This window comes from Saccopteryx leptura, chromosome 10 (assembly GCF_036850995.1).
Source record: "Saccopteryx leptura isolate mSacLep1 chromosome 10, mSacLep1_pri_phased_curated, whole genome shotgun sequence".
Lineage (NCBI taxonomy): Eukaryota > Metazoa > Chordata > Mammalia > Chiroptera > Emballonuridae > Saccopteryx > Saccopteryx leptura.
In genome coordinates, this window is record NC_089512.1 from 40,451,026 (window position 1) to 40,476,005 (window position 24,980).

Sequence of the window (24,980 nt, forward strand, 5' to 3'; positions counted from 1 at the left end):
AAACATGACAAAATATTTAATTTCACTATCAATTAGAGGAAAATAAAACAAAACAGTGATATACTATTTTTCACCCATCATATAAGAGAAATTAAAGAATCCAAATATTCATTGTTGGCAATATAAATAAAAACAGCATTTTAGCAAAGTATCAATATATTGGGCAAACCTAAAAATTTAACAGAAATGTATGTGCACAACATTTACAAATAAGCTAAATGCCCTTACTACACCATGCATGAATATACCATGCATGAATATACCATGCATTGTACAGTCATCTATGGAAATACAAAGCAGTTGTTATGAAAGAACAAAAATCCATCCACATGCAGTAACATAAAAGATGTTTACAATACCACGTTAAAAGCTGGCCTAGTCTGTGGTGATGCAGTGAATAAAGCACTGACCTGGAATGCTGAAGTCACCAGTTCAAAACCCCAGGCTTACCCAGTCAAGGAACGTGTCAGAAGCAAGTACTACTATGAGTTAGTGCTTCCTGTTCTCCAACCTTCTCCCCTCTCTCTCAAATCAATAAATAATATCTTTAAAATAAGTTAAAAGCTGTAGAACAAGATGCATAGTATTAACCTGTATGTTTCATTGGGCTGCCACAATAAATCACCAAAAATTTGATGGCACAGAAGAGAAATTTATTCATTACAATTCTTTTTTTTTATTTTTTTTATTTTAGAGAGGAGAGAGAGAGAGACAGAGAGAGGAGAGAGAGACGGGGGGAGGAGCTGGAAGCATCAACTCCCATATGTGCCTTGACCAGGCAAGCCCAGGGTTTCGAACCGGCGACCTCAGCATTTCCAGGTCGACGCTTTATCTACTGCGCCATCACAGGTCAGGCTTCATTACAATTCTTGAGGAATAAAGTCAAAAATCAAAGTGTAGGCAGCGCCTCATACCCTCTGAAGGCTACAGAGAAAATCCTTCCATGCCTGTTTCAGTTTCTGTTGGCTCTGTTTCATGGCTTACAAATTGCTTAACTTCAGTCTATGCCTATTTCATATCATCTTCTCCCTGTGTTTATTGTCTTCACATGGCCTGCTTCTTCATGTTATCTTTTCTAAGGCTTGTCATTAGATTTAGTACCCATCCTAACCCAAGATAATCTTATCTTGATATTCTAAATTATATTTGCAAAGACCCTTTCTCCAAAAGTCATATACACTAGTTCCAGAGGTAGGGACATATTTTTGTGTAGCCTCTATTTGATCTTACACAGCCCAGTCACATTTTGCTTTTAATTACATATAGTTGACCCTTGAAAATCACAGGCTTGCACTACACAGGGGATTCTTGCCCAACTGATGCAGTTCAAACCTGCACTTTTCAAGGATCAACCCCACAGTTAGAAATCTATGTATGCCAAGTGTTGACTGTAGTTATAAGAGAATTTTCAACTACACAGGAGATAGACACCCTTAGTCCCTAAGTAGTTCAAGGGTCAACTGTGTGTATATGAGTATAAATTTATAGTAGCTAGGAAAAGGGCATAGAAAAATACAAAGAGAATTATTAATAAGTAGGAAAAGAGGCAAATGGGAATTCTCACATTCTCTCTTTATATATACAGTCATGTGCTGCTTACTGGCAGGGATACATTCTGAGAAATATTGACAGGCAATTTCTTCGCTATGCAAACATCACAGACTGTACTTACACAAACCAAGAAGATCTAGCCTACAACAGTGTTTTTCAACTGCTGGTCTGCAGAAGAAATTTCTTGCCGGTCTACAAAAGAGTGGACCTGATGTTGTATGAAGATTATAGACCCAGTGATCTTAGTAGAATTTGCTTATGCTCAGAGTGACTTCTGCCTTAGCAGTCCCCCAAAAAATTCTATTTTCACTGGTCCCAAATGTAAAACGGCCTACTAGACATCTAGGTTATATGGTATAGTCTATTAATTCTAGTCTACAAGCCTGTACAGCATGTTACCATACTGAATACTGTAGGCAACTGTAACATATAAGTATTTGTGTATCTAAATATATATACATAGAAAAGGTACAGTAAAAATAAGGTATAAAAGATAACATGTGTTTGTGTGTGTGTGTATGGACACACATGCATGCATGTATGCACATTAAGGGGTAAGGGTGCTGGGCCAGCATGCCTTTGAGGAAGAGCAGACATCAGGAAGAGGGAAGGAGGAAGGAAGAAGGAGTTCAAAGGAAGAGGACAGAAAGGGAAGGCAGAAATCAAAAGACATCCAGGTAGATAAAGCCTAAAAGGAGAAATAATAAAAGGGAGAGGCAAGAACAGAAAAGAAGGAGAGAGTGAAAATGTAAGAAAGGGAAGGAGATTAAGAAATGCAACAGAGATAAAGAGAAACTGGGGGAAGGAAAGTAACTTTGTGCACATGAGTGTGTGGGTTGTATGTGAGCATTTGCAAGGGTGGTTGGGCATGGGCAAGCTCCAGAATCCACACCTCCTGAACACTGGCCAACTGTAGGCCCAACCACAGGCAGACACAGAGTGGGTGGACAGCACAGAGCATCCTCCTCTATTAAAACCAACAACTAGCAGTAAATTCGACATCTTAAGTCCAGCCTTTTCTTTCAACACAGCACAGCAAGCAAACTTTTTGCTTATAATTCATTATAATTTTATGTCAAGATTATATATGCATCTATTGTATATGTGGTCTGTTGATGACATCATAGCACATGACTATTAATGAGCACATGAAAAAAATTAATGAGCATTTAGCTTCCCACTATACTAGACAACCATTTCAACCACATATAAATTTCACTTTACTCCCTACAACAAACCTCCTACCTTTGCTCAGCTTCCCTATACACAGAGAAAACTGAAGACTCAGGAAACTTCCACAAACTTCACTGAGAAAACAGAACCAGAAAAGTTCCACAAAAAAACCCCACATCTACCCACCCACCAGCATCTCCATCCATATTCTTTGCTTCTGCTGCAGTTACTTTGTCAAAGATGTTTCCACAATTGCGCAACAATTTCCCAAAATCATTTTCCACTCACTATTCAACTCAACATAGAAACACTTTCAATTTCTTCTAAAAACCTTCCCTAGAGTCCATTTACTACGCTAGATACTACCCTACTTCTTTGTACCCTTTGCAACAAAATGCCTCAAAAACTGTCTATATTGCTATTTACAACCTGTTATCCCATTCTCTCTTACACCCACTCCTATAAGTTCTTCCCCCCACTATGCCACCAAAACAGCTAATGCAGATCACTACTAATTCCTTCCTGCTAAACCCAATGATTAATACTCAGTCTTCATCTTAGCTTGACTACCAGCAGCACAGTCAAAATTGAAAACCTTTGTTGGCTTCCAGATCACCTTCTTCTTCTAGCTGTCCTTCTTTGTTGGTACCAACTTTACTGGATCCTCCTCTCCTCCCCAACCACTTAAGATTGGAATACATACCTCCATGCAAAAATAACCCATGGTGCTCTTCTGTATTATAGGGAAGTAAAACGTTTCCTGTCTCCCTTTCCAGGTTCTTTGGTTAGTCTAATTAAAGTAATAGAAGGCAGATTAACAAGAGAAAAACAAAACTTTAGAATCATGTTTACCTCCTATATCTATGAGAAACTAAGACGTTCCCAGAAATTACCTAACTCACCATGTAAATACCATCTTCAGCTAAAGAGAAAAGGGGATGTTGGGGGTGAAGAGTCAGTTCTGAAGGGTTACCTTAAAAAGCAAAATAAACAATGGAAAGGTTACACAAATTTAAGTCACTGCCTTCTCCATTAATAAGAAGTTATAGAGATGTAGAATCATCCTTCTCTACCTGGTAAGTGAGGGAGACACCCCTACAAATGAAGGTTTTCCTTATAAATGTAATTCTTTCTTACAAAGGCTTAGTTTTCAGAACTTCACCAGTCTCCGCTGTTTCTGTAAAACAACCAGTTTAAAATAAAGTGCCAGAGACTTATTTAAGGGAGGTATATTATGTTCCACTCCCCTTCAGTACCTACGCTCAGTCACTGCAGATGACTGCATTTAGTCTTGTTTATTTAAGGTGACAACTGGCATTCAGATTTGTTTGTTTGTTTGTTTGTTTAAGGAAGTGACAGGGAAGAAAAGATGGATGGATTCTGAGAACGTCAGGGCTGGCAGAAAGAGTACCACAAGAAGTTGCACCACTTCCCAGCCCAGCCCTGAAATTCTGGGTACAGACAGAGCAGTGCCCCTTCATTGGAACCTGCTGAGGGGGACAAAGAGGAAGGGCATGCTGCCAGGAGGAAGGGGAGGGAACTGGAGTCTTATAGTTTTAGATATCATCTAACATGATTACCTCAATTTTGTATCTTTAGCCTAGAAATATTTTCCAAATTCCTGGTTTGTGTTATGCAACTCTCTACACTGACATCACCACCAGGTATCTGCAAAGTTCACTTACCCCACCACCACATATTTATATCAGATAATTACTGTTCTAGGTATTTGGTGCTCAACAAGATTTTTTTCTTACCACTCTAATAAAAATCACAACCTTCTGCCTCCAAACACTCCCCATTACCTTGCCTTGGTCTACCTTTTTCTTTTATAACAGTACTTTCACCTTTCATTTAATTTACTTGCTTATGTTTTATACTGTACCCTTCTCCCCAAACTGAAATATAACTTCCATTAAGATAGGGATCTTTGCTTTCTTTGTTCACTACTTTATCTTGAATGAAACCTGTCAATATTTGCTAATTAATTTTTTAATTAAAAATGTTATAAAGAGCCTGACCAGGAAGTGGCACAGTGAATAGCGTCAGACTGGGACACGGAGGACCCAGGTTCAAAACCCCAAGGTCGCAGGCTTGAACGAGGGCTCACCAGTTTGAGTGTGGGGTTGCTAGCTTGAGCATGGGATCATCGACTTGACCCCATGGTTGCTGGCTTGAGCCCAAGGTCGCAGGCTTGAGCAAGGGGTCAACTCGGCTGCAGTCCCATCCCCAGCCCCAGGCACATATGAGAAAGCAATCAATGAACAACTAAGGAGACTAAGGAGCCACAACGAAGAATTGATGCTTCTCATCTTTCTCCCTTCCTGTCTGTATGTCCATATCTGTCCCTCTCTGTCACACACACAAAAAAAATTAAATAGAAAGACCATTTTTCCCTTGGCCAGTTAACTCAGTTGGTTAAGAGCATTGTCAGGAAATGACAAGGTTGCAGGTTTGATTCCCGGTCAGGGCTCACAAGGGAAGCAACCAATGAATGCACAACTGAGTGGAACAACAAATGAATGCTTCCCTTCCCCCTCCCATCTCTCTCCCTTCCACTCCCTTACTCTTAAAAAGAAATAAAACATAAGCCATAAGCCATGGCCAGATAGCTCAGTTGGTTGAAGAATCGTCCCAGAGCGTGGAGGTTGCCAGCTCGATTCTCCAGCAGCTCAATGTTCCTATCTCTCCTCTCTCCTTTTCTCTATATCAAAAAAAAAAGAAAAAAAAAAAAAAGGCATGACCAGGCATGCTGAGGACCTAGGTTTGAGACCCTGAGGTCGCCAGCTTGAGCGCAGGCTCATCTGGCTTGAACCCAAGGTCGCTGGCTCAAGCAAGAGGTTACTCGGTCTGCTGAAGGCCAACGGTCAAGACACATATGAGAAAGCAATCAATGAACAACTAAGGTGTCGCAACGAAAAACTGATGATTGATGCTTCTCATCTCTCTCCATTCCTGTCTGTCCCTATCTAACCCTCTCTCTGACACTGTTTAAAAAAAAATAAAAAAAGAAAGCCATTCTTGATTCTATTAACATTTGCTACCCCAATTTCACTTGTCTGTCTACCTAACCCCTTCTATTCTTTTTCTAAAGGTAATTCAACAAGTTCTTCTCTGCAATACATCAAGCTATGTCACTATCTACCATCCAAAGCATCAATCCAGTTTGTTTTAAGTAAACATATTTTAAAACTCACCCTGATTTCAAAGCTCTCATGACCAAATTACTTTTCTGTCCTTCACAAAAGATTTTAGTTTTAACTTTTTTTCTTTTTAACCTCTTTTTTGTAAAATAAAGAGAACTGATGCAGAATAATCACCTGGGTAGTCGTTTCCAAAATATAAATAGTATCCTCCTCTTTACCCTAACCTTACATTTACACATTCTGATGTACCAGAGGGGAACATAAATGGATATATGCCTTCTGAAAAACCTCACTAGACAACTTGGATGTAATACAACCCTGCCACTAGATTGACAGCCACTGAATTAATATGTAGAAAATGACTACTCAAGTTTCTGATTTACAACCTTTAAGTCCCTACATCAGGTTTATCTAAAAGAAAATATTTTCCAAGGAACCAGTAACAAGTTAATAGCAAGTAGGTTTGAATATTCCTAACAAAAAGGACCCTACTAGGCAGTCACATCGTTTCTACACTAGACTATTTAAAAATTTTTATGCTTGTTACCATTTACAATCCTCTGAAGAGGAGGAGGAAATGTTACTCTACTCTTCTAGATTCCTCTGGATGGCCTAAAACTTAAATAGACATGAGAGAGATTATCAGGGGAAAATAATCAAGTTTAATTATGGAGTATATATGAGGGTTCCATAAGAATATGTGGTCCCAGGACAAATCCAGCAGTTGAGGCTTAACTGCTATCTTGCACTAAAGAGAAGAGGATATAGTGGTTTGGAACTTCAAAGGGGAGAAAGGCAATTCACATGAAGATGGAAAAGTAAATGTTTGATAAACATGTTTGCTGGGCCATGCAGAGACAGTAAGACACAGAGAGGACTTCAATCAAATGGACCTTGCTAGGTTCCTCCCTGTCTACCATACCTAGAGTTTATATGTATTATACTATAATTCTCTTCAGTGATAGCTTCTTCCTTGAATAGGCCCTTTTATGTACTTTAAATTCTTTTATTTTACTTATTATTTTTTGACAGAGAGAGAGAGAGTTAGAGAGGGACAGACAGACAGGAAGGGAGAGAGATGAGAAGCATCAAGTCTTCGTTGCAGCACATTAGTAGTTCATTGATTACTTTCTCATATGTGCCTTGACGGGGGGGGGGGGGGGGGCTACAGCAGAGCGAGTGACCCCTTGCTCAAGCCAGCGACCCTGGGCCTCAAGTCAGTGACCTTTGGGCTCAAGCCCGAGACTATGAGGTGATGTCTATGATCCCACGTTCAAGCCAGCAACCCCACAATCAAGCTGGTGAGCCCGTGCTCAAGCAGGATGAGCCCACGCTCAAGCCAGCGACCTTGGGTTTAGAACCTGGGTCCTCCGTGTCCCAGTCCAATGCTCTATCCACTGCACCACTGCCTGGTCAGGCTACTTAAATTGTTTTAGACAGGAAAAGGTCAAAGGTTCATCCAGAGCCTTCTAGGCTTTAAAAATAACCAGCTTAAAAATATTAATATTCCAAAGAGGTATATTTCAGGGTGACAAACTCTGCTCCCCAACTCCATTCTTCCTCTTGCCTGCTAATACTTATAAATTTACTTTAGAATATTCAAAGTTACCCCAATGCTAAAGAACAGTTTATTCTTCTTTTTCTCTGATGTGCTATGTTTTTCTATATGTCTATAATGTGACAGTGTCCTTCTAACTCCTCTCCTTTTTGGCATACCTTCCAAATTAACTCTTCCTCTCTCTCCAGAAAACTTTGCCTTGAAATGGCATTTATAGAAAATGGTTTCTGGATGCTCATGCTATCCTCCAAGCTTAATCTTGAACAATTAAGCACTTGAGACTTTAAGACTTAAAAAAAAATCGTTAAAATGATTTTCTAACCTCAGTAATTTTCAAACTGAGTACTCTCATATGTTAAATGAACATGCAGGACTTAATTATTTCAGAAATCCCTTCCATTTACAGAATATATGAACTAATAATTGTTATTTATAATGAAATTAGCAAGAAATTAGACAAGGTCTCTCAAGAACAATTTAAAAGAACATAAATGTGCTATCTCAAATATTTTAAATAAATGTAACAATCCCTACCTTGAGTTACTGCATCTTCACAAACCTTTAAATATATTATTTTTAAAATACTTAATTCTTCTGGAAAATATATTGTTGGGTGAACAGGTGTGTTAGTCTTGCTAGCTTGCACTTTGCCTAATTGGTGCATGAACACAGGGCAGAATCATGGGTGTAGTCTATGAGGGCAGCACCACGGGTGTGCAGTCTATGTAAGGCTGTAGGTGCTTGCCTCAGGGCAGCAGACTGTAAATTGTGGATTACTTGTAGTCACTGGGAGGGGCAGTTTCTTGCTATTGTTAGCTGAAGAAGGGGTTTTTCTGCCTGCTTGCTTGTCCACCATTGCAAGACTCTAATAAACTAAATGGCGCACCATTTTCCAGCTCCATAGTTCCTTTACCATCTGCCCAAATCCAATGTGAACCTGCATGGCCACACCCACTGGCCTTACATCTGGCATAGTTGGCAGGATTCGGATCAGCTTAGTATGAAGCCAACAACACCCTTGAAGGATAGAGTAGAGAGAAGTGACTGTTCCTGGGGGCTCTCCTGTTGGGCTGGGTGTTTTTTACAACACTGCAAGTGAAAACCAAGAGCTCTGTGTGAGAGGCTGTCCGAGGTCGAAAGTGCCAGAATAAGCTACAGACCAAGTGGCAACAATGGCTAGGAAAAGGAGGCCGACCATTCTCAAAAGCTGCACTGGAAAGCACTGGAAAAGGAGGCCAACCATTCTCAAAAGCTGCAGTGTGAGACAGGCTGAACACCCAACAGCGCCAGGAACTACAGCGATTTCTGGAAAAGGAGTTACAGGTTTGTGAACTCCAGTTTGCTCTGGAAATGGAACGCTGGCACTGACAGCTGGTAGAGAAACAACTGCAGGTTCAAGAGCTAGAATCTCAACTTTGTGCTGACAGCTGACAGCCGCAGGATCTGAAGCAGGCGCTGAAGACGGAGCTGCATTCTAGCCAGCGGAGTGCCTCTGAGCCAGCAGGAAGAGATGATTCCGACTCTTTGGAGGAACAGGAGGTTCAGGGTGAAGCTGCAGTCCACAAACTCAAAGCCCAGCCAGTGGTCGCCCAGAAGATAAAAACCGAGCAGCCAAAAGTCCCTCAGGGGCTGGTACAACCCCCTCCGCAGGTAGTGGAGCACTCTGGAGTCCATCTTACACCCAGGCAGAACTGATAAAGTTGGGGGCACAGTTTAGGCAGAAACCTACTGAGCTTCTGGTAGCCTGGTTGCTGCAGTTGTGGGACACAGAAGTGGATGGCATCATCCCCTCAGGAACAAAGATGGAGAATTGGACACCACTATGGAGAACTCCTCCTTAAGGCAGCGTCTTCAGAACTGCAATGACAACCCAGGAAACCACACCCTATTAGAATGGGTGATGGCTGCCATTCATACAGTCTGGCAGAATGCCGGAGACTTGACAGGAACAGTGAGTAGGTGACATTTCTACAGTGAGCTAGTAAAAGTCTTTTGGGAACTAGGTAAGAAATACGCTGCTTTCAACCCGAGGTCTTATGGGCCAGATGAAGAAGTGTTTACAGCAGGGATGAGGGACCTTATTCTCTGCAGTGCCCCATCAGTCCTTTTTTCGGTCACTAGTGGCTAACTTGGGGCCCTATGTGGGGCAACCCATCAACACAGTTATGCAGATGGTAACAGATTTGGGGAAACTGGAGGCAGCATGCAATCATAAAGCAATGAGGGCTCCTGCCCCCACGTCCCCGACTAACAAGGAAAATGGACCTGTAATGGTTATCCAAACACAGGTGTGGTTAATTTTATTATGGCTGGAGTAGATACAGAAAAAGTAGATGACAAGTCTAATAAAGTTCTTTTAAAAGCTTTGGCAGCAGCTTGAGCTGGAACAGAAGTTCTAGCCACTGAAAAAGCAGGCGTCCCCAACACCTGCCAAGAAAATGGCATTCAGGTTGCACGGTTGCAGGATTACTTGATGGAGACAGCTGTAGAAAAGAAGGATCCTCCCCAAGACCCACTGTTCAGTTTAAATAGGGGGAAGGTTGAGAGACCCACCTAACAGGGGAGGTGGGGAAGCCAGAGGCCCAATGTAAAATTGACAATCCATTGATCACCTACTAATGTGCAGCCATGTGTTGATATTAAAAGATAACAGGTCCTTTTTTTTTTTTGCAGGAACATCAACAACAAATTAAAAACTATCAAGGTGGCACAAGCCTTAAATGTATTTGACTCTGCCAGGCCCTGTAAGCTTGTTGAGTTTGGATAGGGCTATGGCAACAGAGAGCTTATGAAAAGGCACTGAGGTCCGTTAATAAAGAGCTGTATGCTTAGTTGGTAATTTGCAGACAGCTGGACTGCCTATTGTAAATTGATCATTAAGCAGTGTAATGGATTCTTGGACTGCATCCAGAGGGGGCACTGCTCCCTTGTTGGATGGACATTCCGCTTTTAGACTGCATGAGAGCTGGGGGGCCCAGCTCTGGTGGAGGCCCTCCTTCACCAGGAAGCTGCTCTCATCCAACTGCAGAGATGCATCAAGGACACTTTACAGTTTCCATGGACACAGCCCTGGACTGTGTCTAGGTGTAGGGGGTAAGGGGTAGGGGGCTTGAGACGGGCCTCCACGTAGTGTCTTGGGCAGAGTGCTCAGGGAGACATTATAACGGGTACCTTGGTAATTATTGTAATTGTATAACTTGTGTTGTTACTGTAGTCTATTTATGTAATGTACCTCACTCCTCACATAGGGACAATCACAAAAAATACCTGTCACGTAAATTATGAAGCAAGCAACCCTAAAGGGGTGAAATGGGCAAACAAGTGTGTCAAGCTTGCTCGCTTGTACTTTGCCTGATTGGTGCATGAGCAAGAAGCAGCACCACAGGTGTAGTCTATGTAAGGCTGCAGGTGGTTTTTGCCCTAAGGGTGGCAGATTATAGACTGTGGATTGCCTGCCGCAATTTGTAGGGGCCATTTTCTGCCATTGTTTGCTGGAGAAGGGGTCACACACACACCCCACTGCCCTGGCCCTGGCCTGTTTGCTGGTCAGCGCTGAAAAACAGAGGAAACCAGCTTTCCCTGCCAGCTTTCTCATCCGTTTTTGGAGACTCTAATAAATGAAATGTCCTACCATTCTTCAGCTCCACAGTTACTTTACTATCGGCCCAAATCAAATGTTAACCTGCATGGCCAAAGCAACAAGCCTTACATATATTAAAATAAACTTTTTGTAAAAACTGATTTTTATCCTTGAACTTTTTAGTTCTTAATTAAAACTTAACCACTAGTTGACAACCACCACCATTATTCTATCCTCAAATGTCTATGTATCTATACATGTATTTTTAAATGTTATCAAAGAACCATGTCAGTACCCAATATCTCATTATAGGAAAGTTGTCCCTATGGAGAAAATAGTGCTCATTCTATCTTTTCAGATAAGTCCTACAAGTCACTGTGTAGCCCATAATTAAAAGCAGCTCAGAAGTACAAAGAGCCAGAAAGATCTGAACTTGCTTCCTAACTCTGCTACTTATAGCTGATATCCCTCCTACCATATAAATATATATCATACTTGATCTCCAGAGCATCAATTTTCTCAACTGAAAAAAAAAAAAAAGAAAATACCTATCCTTTAGGAATGCTTTGAGAATTAAAATAGATCATCCAATACATCTTCCAATGATCCAGGAATACAGCAGTCACTCAGAAAAGGTTAACTATAACTTTTGGGAAAAATCACTTTACAAATCCATTCTTTCTACCCTTTAAACTCCAAATGAAGTCTACTAATTAAACATCATAAAATAGAAAGAGCTATTTCACGGCAAAGAGCTATTTGTACAGTTTTACTATACAAATTAATTTGGTTTTAATGATCATTTCAAACCCAATTTGGTTATTCTTTTACACTTATTTTTTAAATTAAAATCACTACTTGTTACAATTATCTCCAAACTATTATTTCTTAATGAAAAGTCTGCTAAACTTTTACGAATTTCTGCATTTTTCATAATAGCTACAATCCCCTACCTTTAGTCTGGAGGTAAGCACCTCTGGATATGGCAGCCTGCACTCTTGTTGCAGCTTACTCATGTCAGGGTGGTCAATAGGAACAAACTCAGTTATTTCCATTTGAAATGAACAATCCAAAAAGAAAATTAAGAAAATTCCATTTAAAAATAACGTCCAGAAAATAAAATACCTAAGAATTTTAATCAAGGGGGTTAAAGACTTATAACTGAAAACTACAAAACACTGTTGAAAGAAAATTAAATGGAAAGGCATCTCGTTGATTGGCTGACTATTTAATAGTTAAAGTAGCAATATTTCTGAAAGCTATCTATAGATTCAATGCAATCCCTATCAAAATTTCAATGGCCTTTTTTGCAGAAGTGGAAAAACCAACCCCTAAATTCATATGGAACTGCAAAGAGCCCCAGAAGGTCAAAACAAGATTGCAAAAGTAGGAGGCTCATACTTTCCGATTATAGAAGTTAGCACAAAGCTACTGCAATCAAAACTGTGTACCAGAATAAGGACAGAAATATGAACCAATGGGATAAAATTGAGAGTACAAAATGAATCCATATATATACGGTCAATTGATTATTGAGAAAGATGCAAGAATTCAATGGAGAAGGAACAGTCTCTACAACAACAAAAATGGGTTAATTTGATAACCACATTAAATAGAATGAAGATGAACTCTTATCTCATGTCGTATTTAAAACTTAACTCAAAATATAGCAGAAGAACTAAATTTAAGAGCTAAACCTTTAAAACTCTTAGAAAAAAATATAGGGAGCTAACCTATGTCATTGGAATTGGCAGTGATTTCTTAGACATGACACCAAAAACACAAGTACTTAAAGGGAAAAAAGATAAATTGTACCTCATCAAATTTAACTTTAAACACTATCAATAAGTTAAAAGACTCACAGAATGGGAGAATATATCTGAAAATTATATATCTGATACAGGTCTAGGATTCAGAATATATAAAGAATTCTTTTAACAACAAAGACAAAAACTCTTTAAAATAAGCAATGAACTTGAAAAGACATTTTCCAAAGTTGATACAGCATACAGAGTGGGCAAAAGTAGGTTTACAGTTGTGAGTACATGAAATAGTTTATTCTTGTATTATTTATTAATTATTGTGTTATTTATTTGTATTCTAACTGTAACCCTATTTTTGGCCCTGGCAGGTTGGCTAAGTGGTAAGCGTTGGCCTGGCGTGTGGATATTCTGGGTTCAATTTCCAGTCAGGGCACACAGAAGCACCCATCTGCTTCTCTACCCCTTCCCACTCTCACTTCTCTCTCTCTCTTTCCCTCCTGCAGCCATGGCTCGAATGGAGCAAGTTGGACCCGCCACTCCATGGTCTCCGCCTCAGGCACTAAGAAGAGCTCAATTGCTGATCAACAGAATGTCCCAGATGAGCAAAGCATTGCCCCCTAGTGGGCTTCCCAGATGGATCCCAGTAGGGGCACATGTGAGAGTCTGTCTCTGCCTCCCCTCCTTTCACTAAATAAAAATTTTTTTTTAAATAAATAAAAAACTACCTTTGCCCACCCCTGTACAACTGGCCAACAGCACATGAAAAAATACTCAATTACGCTGGTCATTAACAAAATTCAAGCCAAAACCACTATGAGATATGACCTCACACCCAGTAGGATGTGGAAATGGAAAGCCAATACTGAAATTCATATGGAATGGCAAGGGGCCTCATATAGTCAAAACAATATTGAAAAAAAGTTGGAGGGCAGACGTCTCAATTTCAAAGCTTACTACAAAGTAAGTAATCAAAACAGTAATATTTTTTCCTGATGAAAACAAAAATAAAAATAGGTATTGGCAAGAATGTGGAGCAATAAGAATCCTATATTGCTGGTAAAAATGTAAAATGGTGCAGCTGCTGTTAAGAACAGTTTGTCAGTTCATCAAAAAGCTAAACAAAGAATTAACAGTAGCCTGACCTGTGGTTGCACAATGGATAGACTGTTGACTTTGAATGCTGAGTTTGCCAGTTCAAAATCCTAGACTTGATTGGTCAGGGTACATACAAGAAACAAACAATGAACTAAAGTGAAGCAACTACGAGTTGATGCTTCTTGCTCTCTCCTCTCTCTCTAAATAATTATTTTTGACAGAGAGAGTCAGAGAGGAACAGATAGGGACACACAGGAAGGGAGAGAGATGAGAAGCATCAATTCTTTGTTGTGGCATCTCAGTTGTTCATTATTGTTTTCTCATGTGCCTTGACTAGGGGGCTACAGCAAACCGAGTGACCCCTTGCTCAAGCCAGTGACCTTGGGCTTCAAGCCAGTGACCTTTGGGCTAAAGCTAGTCACCCTGCGCTCAAGCTGGTGAGCCTGCACTCAAGCCAGCAACCTCGGAATTTCGAACCTGGGTCCTCCATGTCCCAGTCCTCTGCTAGCTCCGCTGTGCCACAGCCTGGTCAGGCAATAATAAATATATAAAATCTTTTAAAAAAAGAAAAGAAAAAGAACTGTATGATCTAGCAATTCTACTCCTAGAAATAAACCCTACAGAAATAAAAACATAATGTTCACACAGAAATGCCTACACAAATATATATCTAGCAGCATTACCACCATATTGCGCATCAGAAAAAACAAACTGTGGTATACAATGAATATCATTCAGCCATAAAAAGGAGTAAGTACTGGTACAGACTACCACTTGGATGAACTTCAAAGACATTATGCTAAGTAAAAAAACCAGACACATATCAAACTATTTCATTTATATGAAATAGCATAAATAAGCAAATTCACAGAGAAAGAAGGCAGGTGAGTGGTTGCCACAAGCACTGATTTTTGATGGAGATCTTGAAAACAGGAAGTGATTATTTAATGAGTATAGGTGCTATTCTGGTGTGAAGAAAGCATTTTGAAACTAGAGTGAATTGGTGGTTGCATAACAGTACCACTGCACTAAATGCCACTGAATTATACACTTTAAAATACTGTAGTTAACTGTACATTATGTAAATATCACCTCAATTTTTTTTTCATGTTGGGGAACCAATATGAACTCTTTCATACACTAATACAAAAGTTTCAGTCTGGCCACAGCTATCAGGTAAGCCAAGTTGGACACTTACAAATACATGCAGGAGCTACGGAGAAATAAGCAGTCTGATGAAATGCACGTCCTTCTCAGGGTGTGCTACTGGCAATATAACCAGCTCTATGTGCTCCACAGGGTCCCTGACCCATCCAGCCGATAAAGCACGCAGGCTAGTATACATGACCAAGTAAGGTTATGTCATATATCGAATTGAAGTGCACCATGGTGGCCACAAACACCCTGTTTCTAAGGGTGTGACCTAGAGTAAGCCTGTTAATCATGTTAACCAGCTAAAATTTGCTGGAAGCCTTCACTCTATTGCAGCGGTTCTCAACCTGTGGGTCATGACCCAGGCGGGGGTTGAACGACCAAAACACAGGGGTCGCCTAAAGCCATCGGAAATACATATTATATTTAAAAATGTATTGTAAAATAAATATGTATTTTCCCATGGCTTTAGGCGACCCCTGTGTTTTGGTCGTTCGACCCCCGCCGGGGTCGTGACCCACAGGTTGAGAACTGCTGCTCTATTGCCAAGGAGTGAGCTAGATGCCTCTATGAGGCTCTGTGACTCTTGAATTTTTATTGGGTTGCTGAAGACTCAACGTACAAATTCTTTGAAGTTATCCTCATTGATCCATTCCATAAAGCTGTATCACAGAAGGAATCCGGATACCCAATGGATCACCAAGCCAGTCCACAAGCACAGGGAGATATGATGGCTGACATTTGCAGGTCTCAAGAATGCGGCCTTGGAAAGAGCCACAACTTCCATCACACTTGGTGGTTTTCACTGTGCAGCTTGGAGAAGGTACAGTGCTCTCCGGCTCTACCATTATTGCTAATACAATTAGTGTTTGTAAAATTCTTTTTCCTTTATTTATTTGTTTGTTTGTTTGTTTTAGAAAGGAGTGGGAGGGCATGGATGGGGGGGGTAGGAATCATCAACTCTCATACTTGCTTTGACCAGGCAAGCGCACAGTTTCGAACTAGTGACCTCAGCATTCCAGGTTGATGCTTTACCCACTGTGCCACCACAGGTCAGGCCTTCTTTTTTTTTTTTTTTAATTTTTAAAATTCTTACCTAACAAACAATTTAGGTCAAAAAAATAAAGTTTCACTGCTTACTATATTGGTATTGATGTTATTGTAGGTGTTTAGTTCACTCCTCCAAACCCCAAAAAGTAGTGTGTAGTAAAGAATCATGGAATCTTTCAAAAGTATAGTGTATTCTAACAATTATTTTAAGCATGTGCACATTTACTATGCCTACTTTATAACTAATTCTAATGGAGCATTAATTATCTAGGAATGTCAGATAACAATAAGATTTACATAGATGAACTACGGTTATTTCTATCAGTTTAAATGAACTTTTCCCTAATTAAAAATGGGTTTGAGAACTCCAGATAATTACCACAGAACTTATTCATAAAATATCGTGCAACTTCTTTTTGGCTTACATATCCCCCAAAATGTACTGTTTTTTGTTCTTTTTCCTTTTCTGGTATTCTGTTTTTAAGGCCTAGAATAGTTCACCTTCACAAAATTCCAATGTAAGATTTTACTAAAATGCTTATTTCTGAAGATCAATATTATTACAGTATTGTAAGCTGAATTCCTGAGTTTTCCAAAAACAACTAAGTTATTAAAATATTATATTTTCATTTCCTTTTCTCCAAGATATTTCCTTTAATCTCTAATGCTTTTCTCACTCAATTCCAGTGCTCCAATTCCAGGGCTCCTGTCTGTCTCTCTCACACACACACCACCATACAGAATTTTACTGTATTCTATTCCCTTTCCATAGTCCTAGAATTTCATAAAGCTTTATTACTTCATATACATTGCAACAAGGTTGAAATTTGCATAATATACTTCACTTTAAGTCATAGCCCCTATCGGAAACTATTTACTGTAAACTTTACAAGAAAAATCTAAAACTAATAAAAACAGTAAATAAACCATTTTATTTAAGAAACTACTTTTATGAGTAGCTTAAAACCATAAATGCTACTAGAAGTCAAATACAGAAATATACAATCTACTTAACCAGGCAGAGATAAGTGAAATGGTCATGTAAAATGTATTTATTACAATAATTACTTTGTCCAGCCTCTGAAAACGATATTATCAGAAGCAATTATTTTGTGTAGCATCTTGGACTGTCCCAGTATGGAGACGGTTTGGGGTATGTGTGGTTGCAGGTGCCGCCGGAGGTCAAAGTTCTCTACTCTGCATAACTTGTGGTTTTGGACTATTGTCTCTGAAAAGCAGCTCAGTATCTTGTTAAATGGGATAGGACCATTCTGAGCTGTTAAGGTTACAGGAGATTGGAGTTTTTACCTAGGTCATTGTCCCTCTTACCTGGGGCACCTTCACAAAGAACATTGTTCATGAATACTATGGCCATTCCATGTATGGCCTATGGATTACACCTTAACAATGTATATATTTTCAACAATACTAGAAAGATAAAAGGCTCGCCTATTATGGGATCTCTCTCAACTTAACTTTTGACAAAAACATGCCTAAGCAACTACAGGTGCCTGACACATATTTCTTAAATGATAAAAATTCATTTGTGCAGAGTGACAGTGAAAAACCACACAATCTGGCTTCACCCCAATTGGACAGTGCTGCACAGGCGTAGAATCACTAATACCTCAGCCTGTATAATGGACCTGAAAAGTAACCCTTGTAGGAGCAGAACTGCATTCTGGAAATTGAAAGCTATGGCTACACCACAGATGAAACTGAATTCCACTGGCGAAGTGGCAGTAAGACTGACACCAAAATGGAGAGGATTGAGCTCCCTCAGTTCTCCATCATGGAGTATCGTCTCGTCTTGAATAATGTCATCTTTGCCACAGGTGCCTACCTTTGGCTCTCACTGAGCTTTCAACTGAAGAGGAACAATGGATACTTCATTCTGCAGACTAACATGCCCTCAATACTCATCATCATTCTCTCATGGGTGTCCCTCTGGATCAGTTATGATGAATCTGCAGCTACAGTTGCCCTTGGGATCATGACCATCCTGACATCAACAACCATCAACACACACCTTGGGAAATATTGCCCACAATGCTCTATGTCAAAGCCATTGACATGTACCTCAAGGGCTACTTTGTCTTTGTGTTCCTGGCCCTTATGGAATATGCCTTTGTCAACCACATTCACTGTGAAAGAGAGCCTCAAAGGCAGAAGAAACTTGCAGAAAAGAATGCCAATGCCAAGACTGACCATCCAAAGAGCAAAAGCAACTGGGTAGGTCCTCTGCCATCCTACCATCCACACATGACATTCACTGACCCCAAAGCTTATTTGTCACTATAGTTACTTGCATGACCCTTGGGTAAGTGTTGTGTGGGCATGCTGATCATAACCTGAAAGGTTGCTTCCTGCATGTCACTGAGTTTTATATAAAACCAAATCATCGCAGAAGCTGGAGAAACCAAAGTTTCCCAGTCTCCTGTGAAAAGAATAGAACACGTAGATAACCAGAATGAATGGAAATAGTGTGGTGTGGGGCCCAACCTTAAAAGGGAGAAGCATTTTTCCAAAATATGGCAAAATTCCTTTGGTGGTAAAGTTATAAATTTGATAATCCAGCCTGACAGTTTTCTTTGGACAATGTGGGCAGATCCCTCTTTAGGCCACCCCCAAGCCAGAATGGTTTCCTGGTTCAAGGTCCTTAATGCAAGGCAGGAGCAGTGCTCAGCCTAAGGCTCTTACAGATTGACCTGACCCTGGCCCTAACACCTGCTCAATGTCTTCTGCAAAATGTCAAGGCGAGACAAATCTAAACAGCAGTGGCCAAGGAGGGCTCTCTGCTTTAGAAAGTCCATAAGCCACACACTCCAAAGGAGAGCATAAATTAAGTCCTCACCCTCCATTAGAGTTCAGGAAGGTTCTTACATCCTTCCAATTGCAAAGGAACTTTGCTATTAGATGTTATCATCTAATATTTTTTAATAAATATTTTTAATATTTATTAAAATATTATTCAGTTTATTTTTTAATAAAACCAACATGTTGCTGCACTACAAACAATATTTTAGTGAAAGCATATTATTGTTTCTATATAATTTTTATCTTGATCCTTCTACCCCATGCATCCCAGCAAGTCCTCAAAATTATATTTCCACCTGTTTACAGGTGGCACTTGTTCCTACATTTCAATTGTTCTTGCTACACTTACTTATTTCTCCAGCCTATCAGGCTTCCTTGCTCTTTCCCATGCTCTCAAGCCATCATTAGTCCTTGTCTCTCATGAGAAAGCAGCTTTGTTACTGCTGTAGCAGTGACCCACCTGTGGCCCAGAAAAGGTCCACAAACATGAATGAATTAACAGAGGTATGTTAAATAGCACATTTAAAACATATACAAGAATGTTCCTAAAAGCATTCTTTATAATAATCCCAAACTAAAAATAATCTAATATGCATCAACAGTAATATGGGTAAACTATGGCCTAATCACACAATTAAATACTAAAGCAATAAATATCAACTATAGATCCACACAACATGAATATCACATATGCACTTTTTGTGTGTGTGTATTTTTCTGAACTTGGAAACGGGGAGGCAGTCAGACTCCGGCATGCACCCGACCGGGATCCACCCGGCATGCCCACCAGGGGGCGATGCTCTGCCCATCTGGGGCATTGCTCTGTCACAACCAGGGCCATTCTAGCACCTGAGGCAGAGACCATGGAGCCATCCTCAGTGCCCAGGCCAACTTTGCTCCAATGGAGCCTCGGCTGTGGGAGGGGAAGAGAGAGAGAGAGAGAGAGAGAGGAAGGAGGGGGGGGGAGAAGCAGATGGGCGCTTCTCCTGTGTACCCTGGCCGAGAATCAAACCCGGGACTCCTGTACGCCAGGCCGACGCTCTACCACTGAGCCAACCAGCCAGGGCTACATATGCACTATTGAGTGAAGAAAACAAGACAAAAAAATAGAGGGTGAATTTGTCTATGTGAAATTCAAAAACAGACAAAGCCATAACTATAGCATTTCAGAACACAGACTTAAGAGGTAGAAATATGTTTTTAAACAAGACAATGATAATCATAAAAGTCAGGATAATGGTTCATTTATGGTAAAGGGATGAGTAATGCAATTTGTAATGCAAATGACATGCAATGGAAAATTTCTTTAGTGCTGAAAATGTTCTGGTTCTTGACCAAATCAGTTTCACGGTGTTTACTTTTTAATTATTTCAGCAGTACATTTGTTTGATGCACACTGTTTCATTTCACAATTAAAAGTTCTCTTCAAAAAGCAAATGAGAAAAATCTACTAGACATTTAAACCATTACTGTTGCTAAAATATGGTATATATAAATTGATATGAATTATATCTAATGGTTCAAGACACTTAGATAAGGAAGTCACTTTGGGTCTCCTCACAAATGGTTTCTTCTCTGTTCTTGCTTGTTCTTGCTTAGTATAAATGACTGCTGCACCTTCCTCATACTTTTTCTATCAGCTTGTTTCATACTGGAAAAAGACAAAACTCTTGGGGTTGAACCTTTATGTTTTTAAAGTAAGAGGCAAGGAGGCAGACAGACAGGCTCCAGCATGCACCCTGACTGGGATCCACCCGGCAAGCCCCCATAAGGCAATGCTCTGCCCATCTGGCACCGCTGCTCAGCAACTGAGCTATTTTATTTTAGCAACTGAGCTGAGGCAGGCCATGAAGCCATTCTCAAATCCCAGGGACAACTTGTTCTAACCATTCAAGCCATGGCTGCAGGAGGGGAAGAGAGATAGTTAAAGAGAGAAAGTTAAAGAGAAAGAGAGAAGGGGGAGGAGTAGAGAAGCAGATGGTCACTTCTCCTGTATGCCCTGATCAGAAATCAAACTCAGGACTTCCACCATGCCGGCCGATGCTCTACTGCTGAACCAACCAGCCAGGGCTGAATTAAATCGTATAAATGTGAGATTTCCAACAAGTAACATGCCAGCCACTGGTGGATAAGGAGCAGTTTCAGGAGCTATATTAATAAAAAGTTTTTAATCTAATAGCTGTTTAAGTTCAATAACCTTATGTAATACTTTTTTTTTTTCAAATTTTGGGCCCCAAAATTAGGGTGCTTTATTTCCCAAAATTTAAGGAAATACGGTACTTTCAATTAATGGCAAGTAGAATTCGTTTTCTACTCACTATAATATTCTGGTTTTCTTTCAAAATGAATTTGGGGGGAAAATGACAATTCAAAAATACCATGTCGATAGCAGTAAAAAGTGGTAAATACTAATAGAAAAATTGTTGACATTTGTCCCTGGATAACTGAAATTCTGAAAATACTGCTATAATCCATAGTTTTGACCATGTATTTCTGGGATGCTTATCCTACAAACCCAATTTAGTCTTTATAAAACAGAATATAATTCAAATAATTCCTACTCTTCTGTAAAGCCTAAATAAATTACTGACCAAACATACAAATGTGACTATATAACAACAGTCTAATTAACTAAAAGGCCAAAGCAGCTTTTAATGCTTAAGAAAAAAGAGTATAAGCATCTACCCATTCTCTCTCTAGTATACAACTGCCCATAAGAGAAATGAGGATAAACTTTCAAATTAAGCTACCCTGAGCTCAAATTCTCACACTAACTTGTAAAACTGTCTAGAAATTACCATATTTTTCTAAGCCATCCTTTCCTCATACATAAAGTGAAGATAACAAAGTATACTTTCTACAAATTATGTACTTTAAACCTCACACATAAAGTGAGGATAACAATGTATACTTTCTCCAAATTACTTTCAGACCTGGTTTGGAATGGAGATCATGATAAATCCCTTCCAGCAACACTGTTGTAAAAATCAAGTGGGAATTTATGTAAATAGTTTAACAATGAATTGTACATAATGGGCACTTAATAATTTCCCTCTTCCTCTATTTCTCTTGCTCTTCTTTGTAAATACAAGAGCATAAAGCCACACAGTATTGTTAACCTTGCCCCAAACCAGCACCTCAAGGAAAATTCACATGCACTTAACCTTATTTTATCCTCTGGGCAATCATAAGTGAATCAAGTTTCACATGTAAACTGAGACTCAAAAAAAGAGTAGCCCATATAGGTCAGTAGTACAATTAAAATTAAAACCCACATTACCATAAATAGTTATCACTGACTTTGATGTTACAGGCATTTTAGTATAATAAGAAATTAATTCTACTTATCAGAAAAATTGTAGTGTTTTCAGAGAGCAAAATAAAAAACAGACCACAGATCTGAGAAAATCTAGTGGATCTATAATCAATATCAGAAATCATTTTATAGAAAGTACTAATTAAGAATGTAGTATTTTAAAACAATTGAATTTTCTATGTAAATGATAAAAATAATTTCCCTAAAATAGTGGCCAATTCCTCCAACCTCACCCCACTTTCCAAAAAGTTTAGTAGTCTCACGAAAATGAACCAAATGAGCCTAACCAGGCAGTGGCACAGTGGACAGAGCATAGGATTGGGATGCAGAGGACCCAGATTTAAAACCCTAAGGTCACCAGCTTTAGAGTGGGCTCACCAGTTTGAGTGCAGGATCATAGACATGACTCCGTGGTCACTGGCCTGAAGCCCAAGGTCGCTGACTTGAGCAAGGGGTCACTCACTCTGCTGTAGCGCTCTCCCCCCAGCCCCATCAAGGCACATATGAGAAAGCAATGAATGAACAACTAGGTAGCCGCAATGAACAAATGATGCTTCTCATCTTTCTCCCTTCCTGTCTCTCTGTCCCTATCTGTCCCTCTCTCTTTCTCTCTCAAGGAAATAAAAAAAAAAGGAAAAAAGAAAACGTACCAAATGAAATTATCCCAATTTCCACACCCTCAAAACTCTGACTTTTTTTTTTGCGGGAAGGAGAAGACATAGAACCTAAAAATCCCCAAAAGGGAGACATTTATTTCTAAAAACAGAAAAAATACACATATTTATATAAAAATCTAATTCCTGAAGCTGGAAACCAATTAAGTGTTTATCATTTTAAATAAAAGTAGACATATTCAGGCCCTGGCTGGTTGGCTCAGTGGTAGAGTGTTGGCCTGGCATGTGGATATCCTGGATTCGATGCTCAGTCAGGGCACAGGGGAGAAGCGCCCATCTGCTTCTCTACCCCCTCCCCTTCACGCTTCTCTCTCCCCTTTCTCTCTCTCTCTACTCCTCCCCTCCTATAGCCAGGCTCATCTGGAGCGAGTTAGCCCCAGGCACTGAGAATGGCTCCATGGCCTCTGCCTCAGGCGCTAGAATGGCACCTGTTCCAACGGAGCAACGCCCCAGATGGGCAGAGGATCGCCCCATAGTGGACTTAACCGGTGAATACTGGTAGGAACGCATGCGGTAGTCTCTCTGCCATCCCTCCTCTCACTAAGATTAAAAAAAAAAAATAGACATATTTAAATTTTTCTTTCTGCACCTCCCTCTTCAAAAGTAATGAATTCTTAGTCAAGATTAAATGGCTTTACATATGAGCTATTAAGATATTTAGGATTTGCTTCTAAAAATATGGGGGATATCCCAGAGAGTGTGACGTCAGAGAACTGGCAGCGTGAGAGACACTCCCAATCTTTCCCCTTGAAATTTCAACAAATTTTACAACTATACACAGAGAAAAAACCCAGATGAACCTGAAATATACAAACACCAGATAGAAAACGTATGATTGTACAAGAAGGCGGGTCAAAGATAGAATCTGCTCACAGAAGAAAAAACATGCCGGAGAACTGAGTCTTTCTCTTTCCTCACAGCCTGAGGGAGGGAGGCACTGTTGGCTCAGGTTTGTCTCAGAGCTTGAGCCCGAGAAGAGGAGAGTCTTGAGGGAAGAAGTTGAGATAGGAGCGACTAGCAAGACCTCAAGAACAGGGAGCAGGGCCATTTCCCTGAATCTGCTGCATCCGGGATTGCAGGCGCTGGGTGCACACTAAGCCCACACGAAGTCCGTGGCGCGCTCCCAAGAACGGCGTGGCAATTACTTGTAGAGATCAGCCCACACGGCACTGGGGTGTGGTTGATCTGCCCACTAGACCGACACGGTTTAGCCTTGTGTCACCAGGCGCACTTGATCTGGGATCTGTGCCCTACCCACTACAAAGCATGGGCACTAGCTTGCGCAGTGGAGTTTAGTGTGTGTGGGCAAGATGCCCCTGATCTGTGATCTTTGCCACATAGGCTACAGAAGCTCCACACGGGCCTATGCAGACCCTGCCCTGCCCAGGCTGTGATTTAAATGCTTATAGTGGTAAGGGAGGAGGGATTGGACTGTGTCACCGCAGTCTCCCGGTCGGCATTGCTTCCCTTGCTGTGCGAACAGTGGTGGTGGCAGCGATCCCCATCAGACGGTTCTCCAAGCTGCTTCCTCCGAAAAGCGAGGGTACTCTGGAGCTTGATCCCCTGCTCTGTTGGGAGGAGGGGTAGGGCCCCAGAGGACACTGATAAGCCACTGCTAGAGCCATAAAATTGCAAAGCCCTAACAACAAGCCCCTTCTACCAACTTCACGGCCCTGCCTGCATCATTACAACAGCAACACCTCAGCAGAGCTCCATCCAAGAATCTCATAGAGATAAACCTGGTAGTACACCACCTCCTATCAGAATAATAAGTTACCTCTCAAAACTGGAAAGTATTCCTTTTTTCCTCTTTTTTCTGCTTTATCCCACTTTTTCTTCCTTTTACTTTACTCCTTTTCCCATGTGCACTTCATTATCCTTAGTTGTCATATTTTTTATACTTGATTTTTGCAAAACTTTCAGTTCTGATACTTTCTCTTTTTTATTCTTCTCCTCCCTTCTCTCCTACTTCTATCACCATTTTCTATTTTTCTTTTCCTTTCTTTCTCTTTTATTCCCCTCTCACCTGAATATCATTTTTCATCAAATTCTATTTTAGACTCATACTTCTTTTTATGGCATTTTTTTTACTTCATTTTTTTATG

At 40.2% G+C, this 24,980-nt stretch overlaps 1 protein-coding gene and 2 pseudogenes across 2 annotated transcripts in view; 2 read left to right on the forward strand and 1 right to left on the reverse strand.

Annotated features, from left to right (window-relative positions):
* STAG1 (STAG1 cohesin complex component) overlaps window positions 1-24,980 on the reverse strand; it is a 475,156-nt gene that overhangs the window by 412,558 nt on the left and 37,618 nt on the right. The gene's annotated exons all lie outside the window — the stretch shown is intronic.
* Window positions 9,251-15,749, forward strand: LOC136381836 (large ribosomal subunit protein eL15-like; annotated as a pseudogene).
* The window catches only part of LOC136381837 (gamma-aminobutyric acid receptor subunit beta-3 pseudogene), a 44,651-nt pseudogene continuing 37,128 nt past the window's right edge, over window positions 17,458-24,980 (forward strand).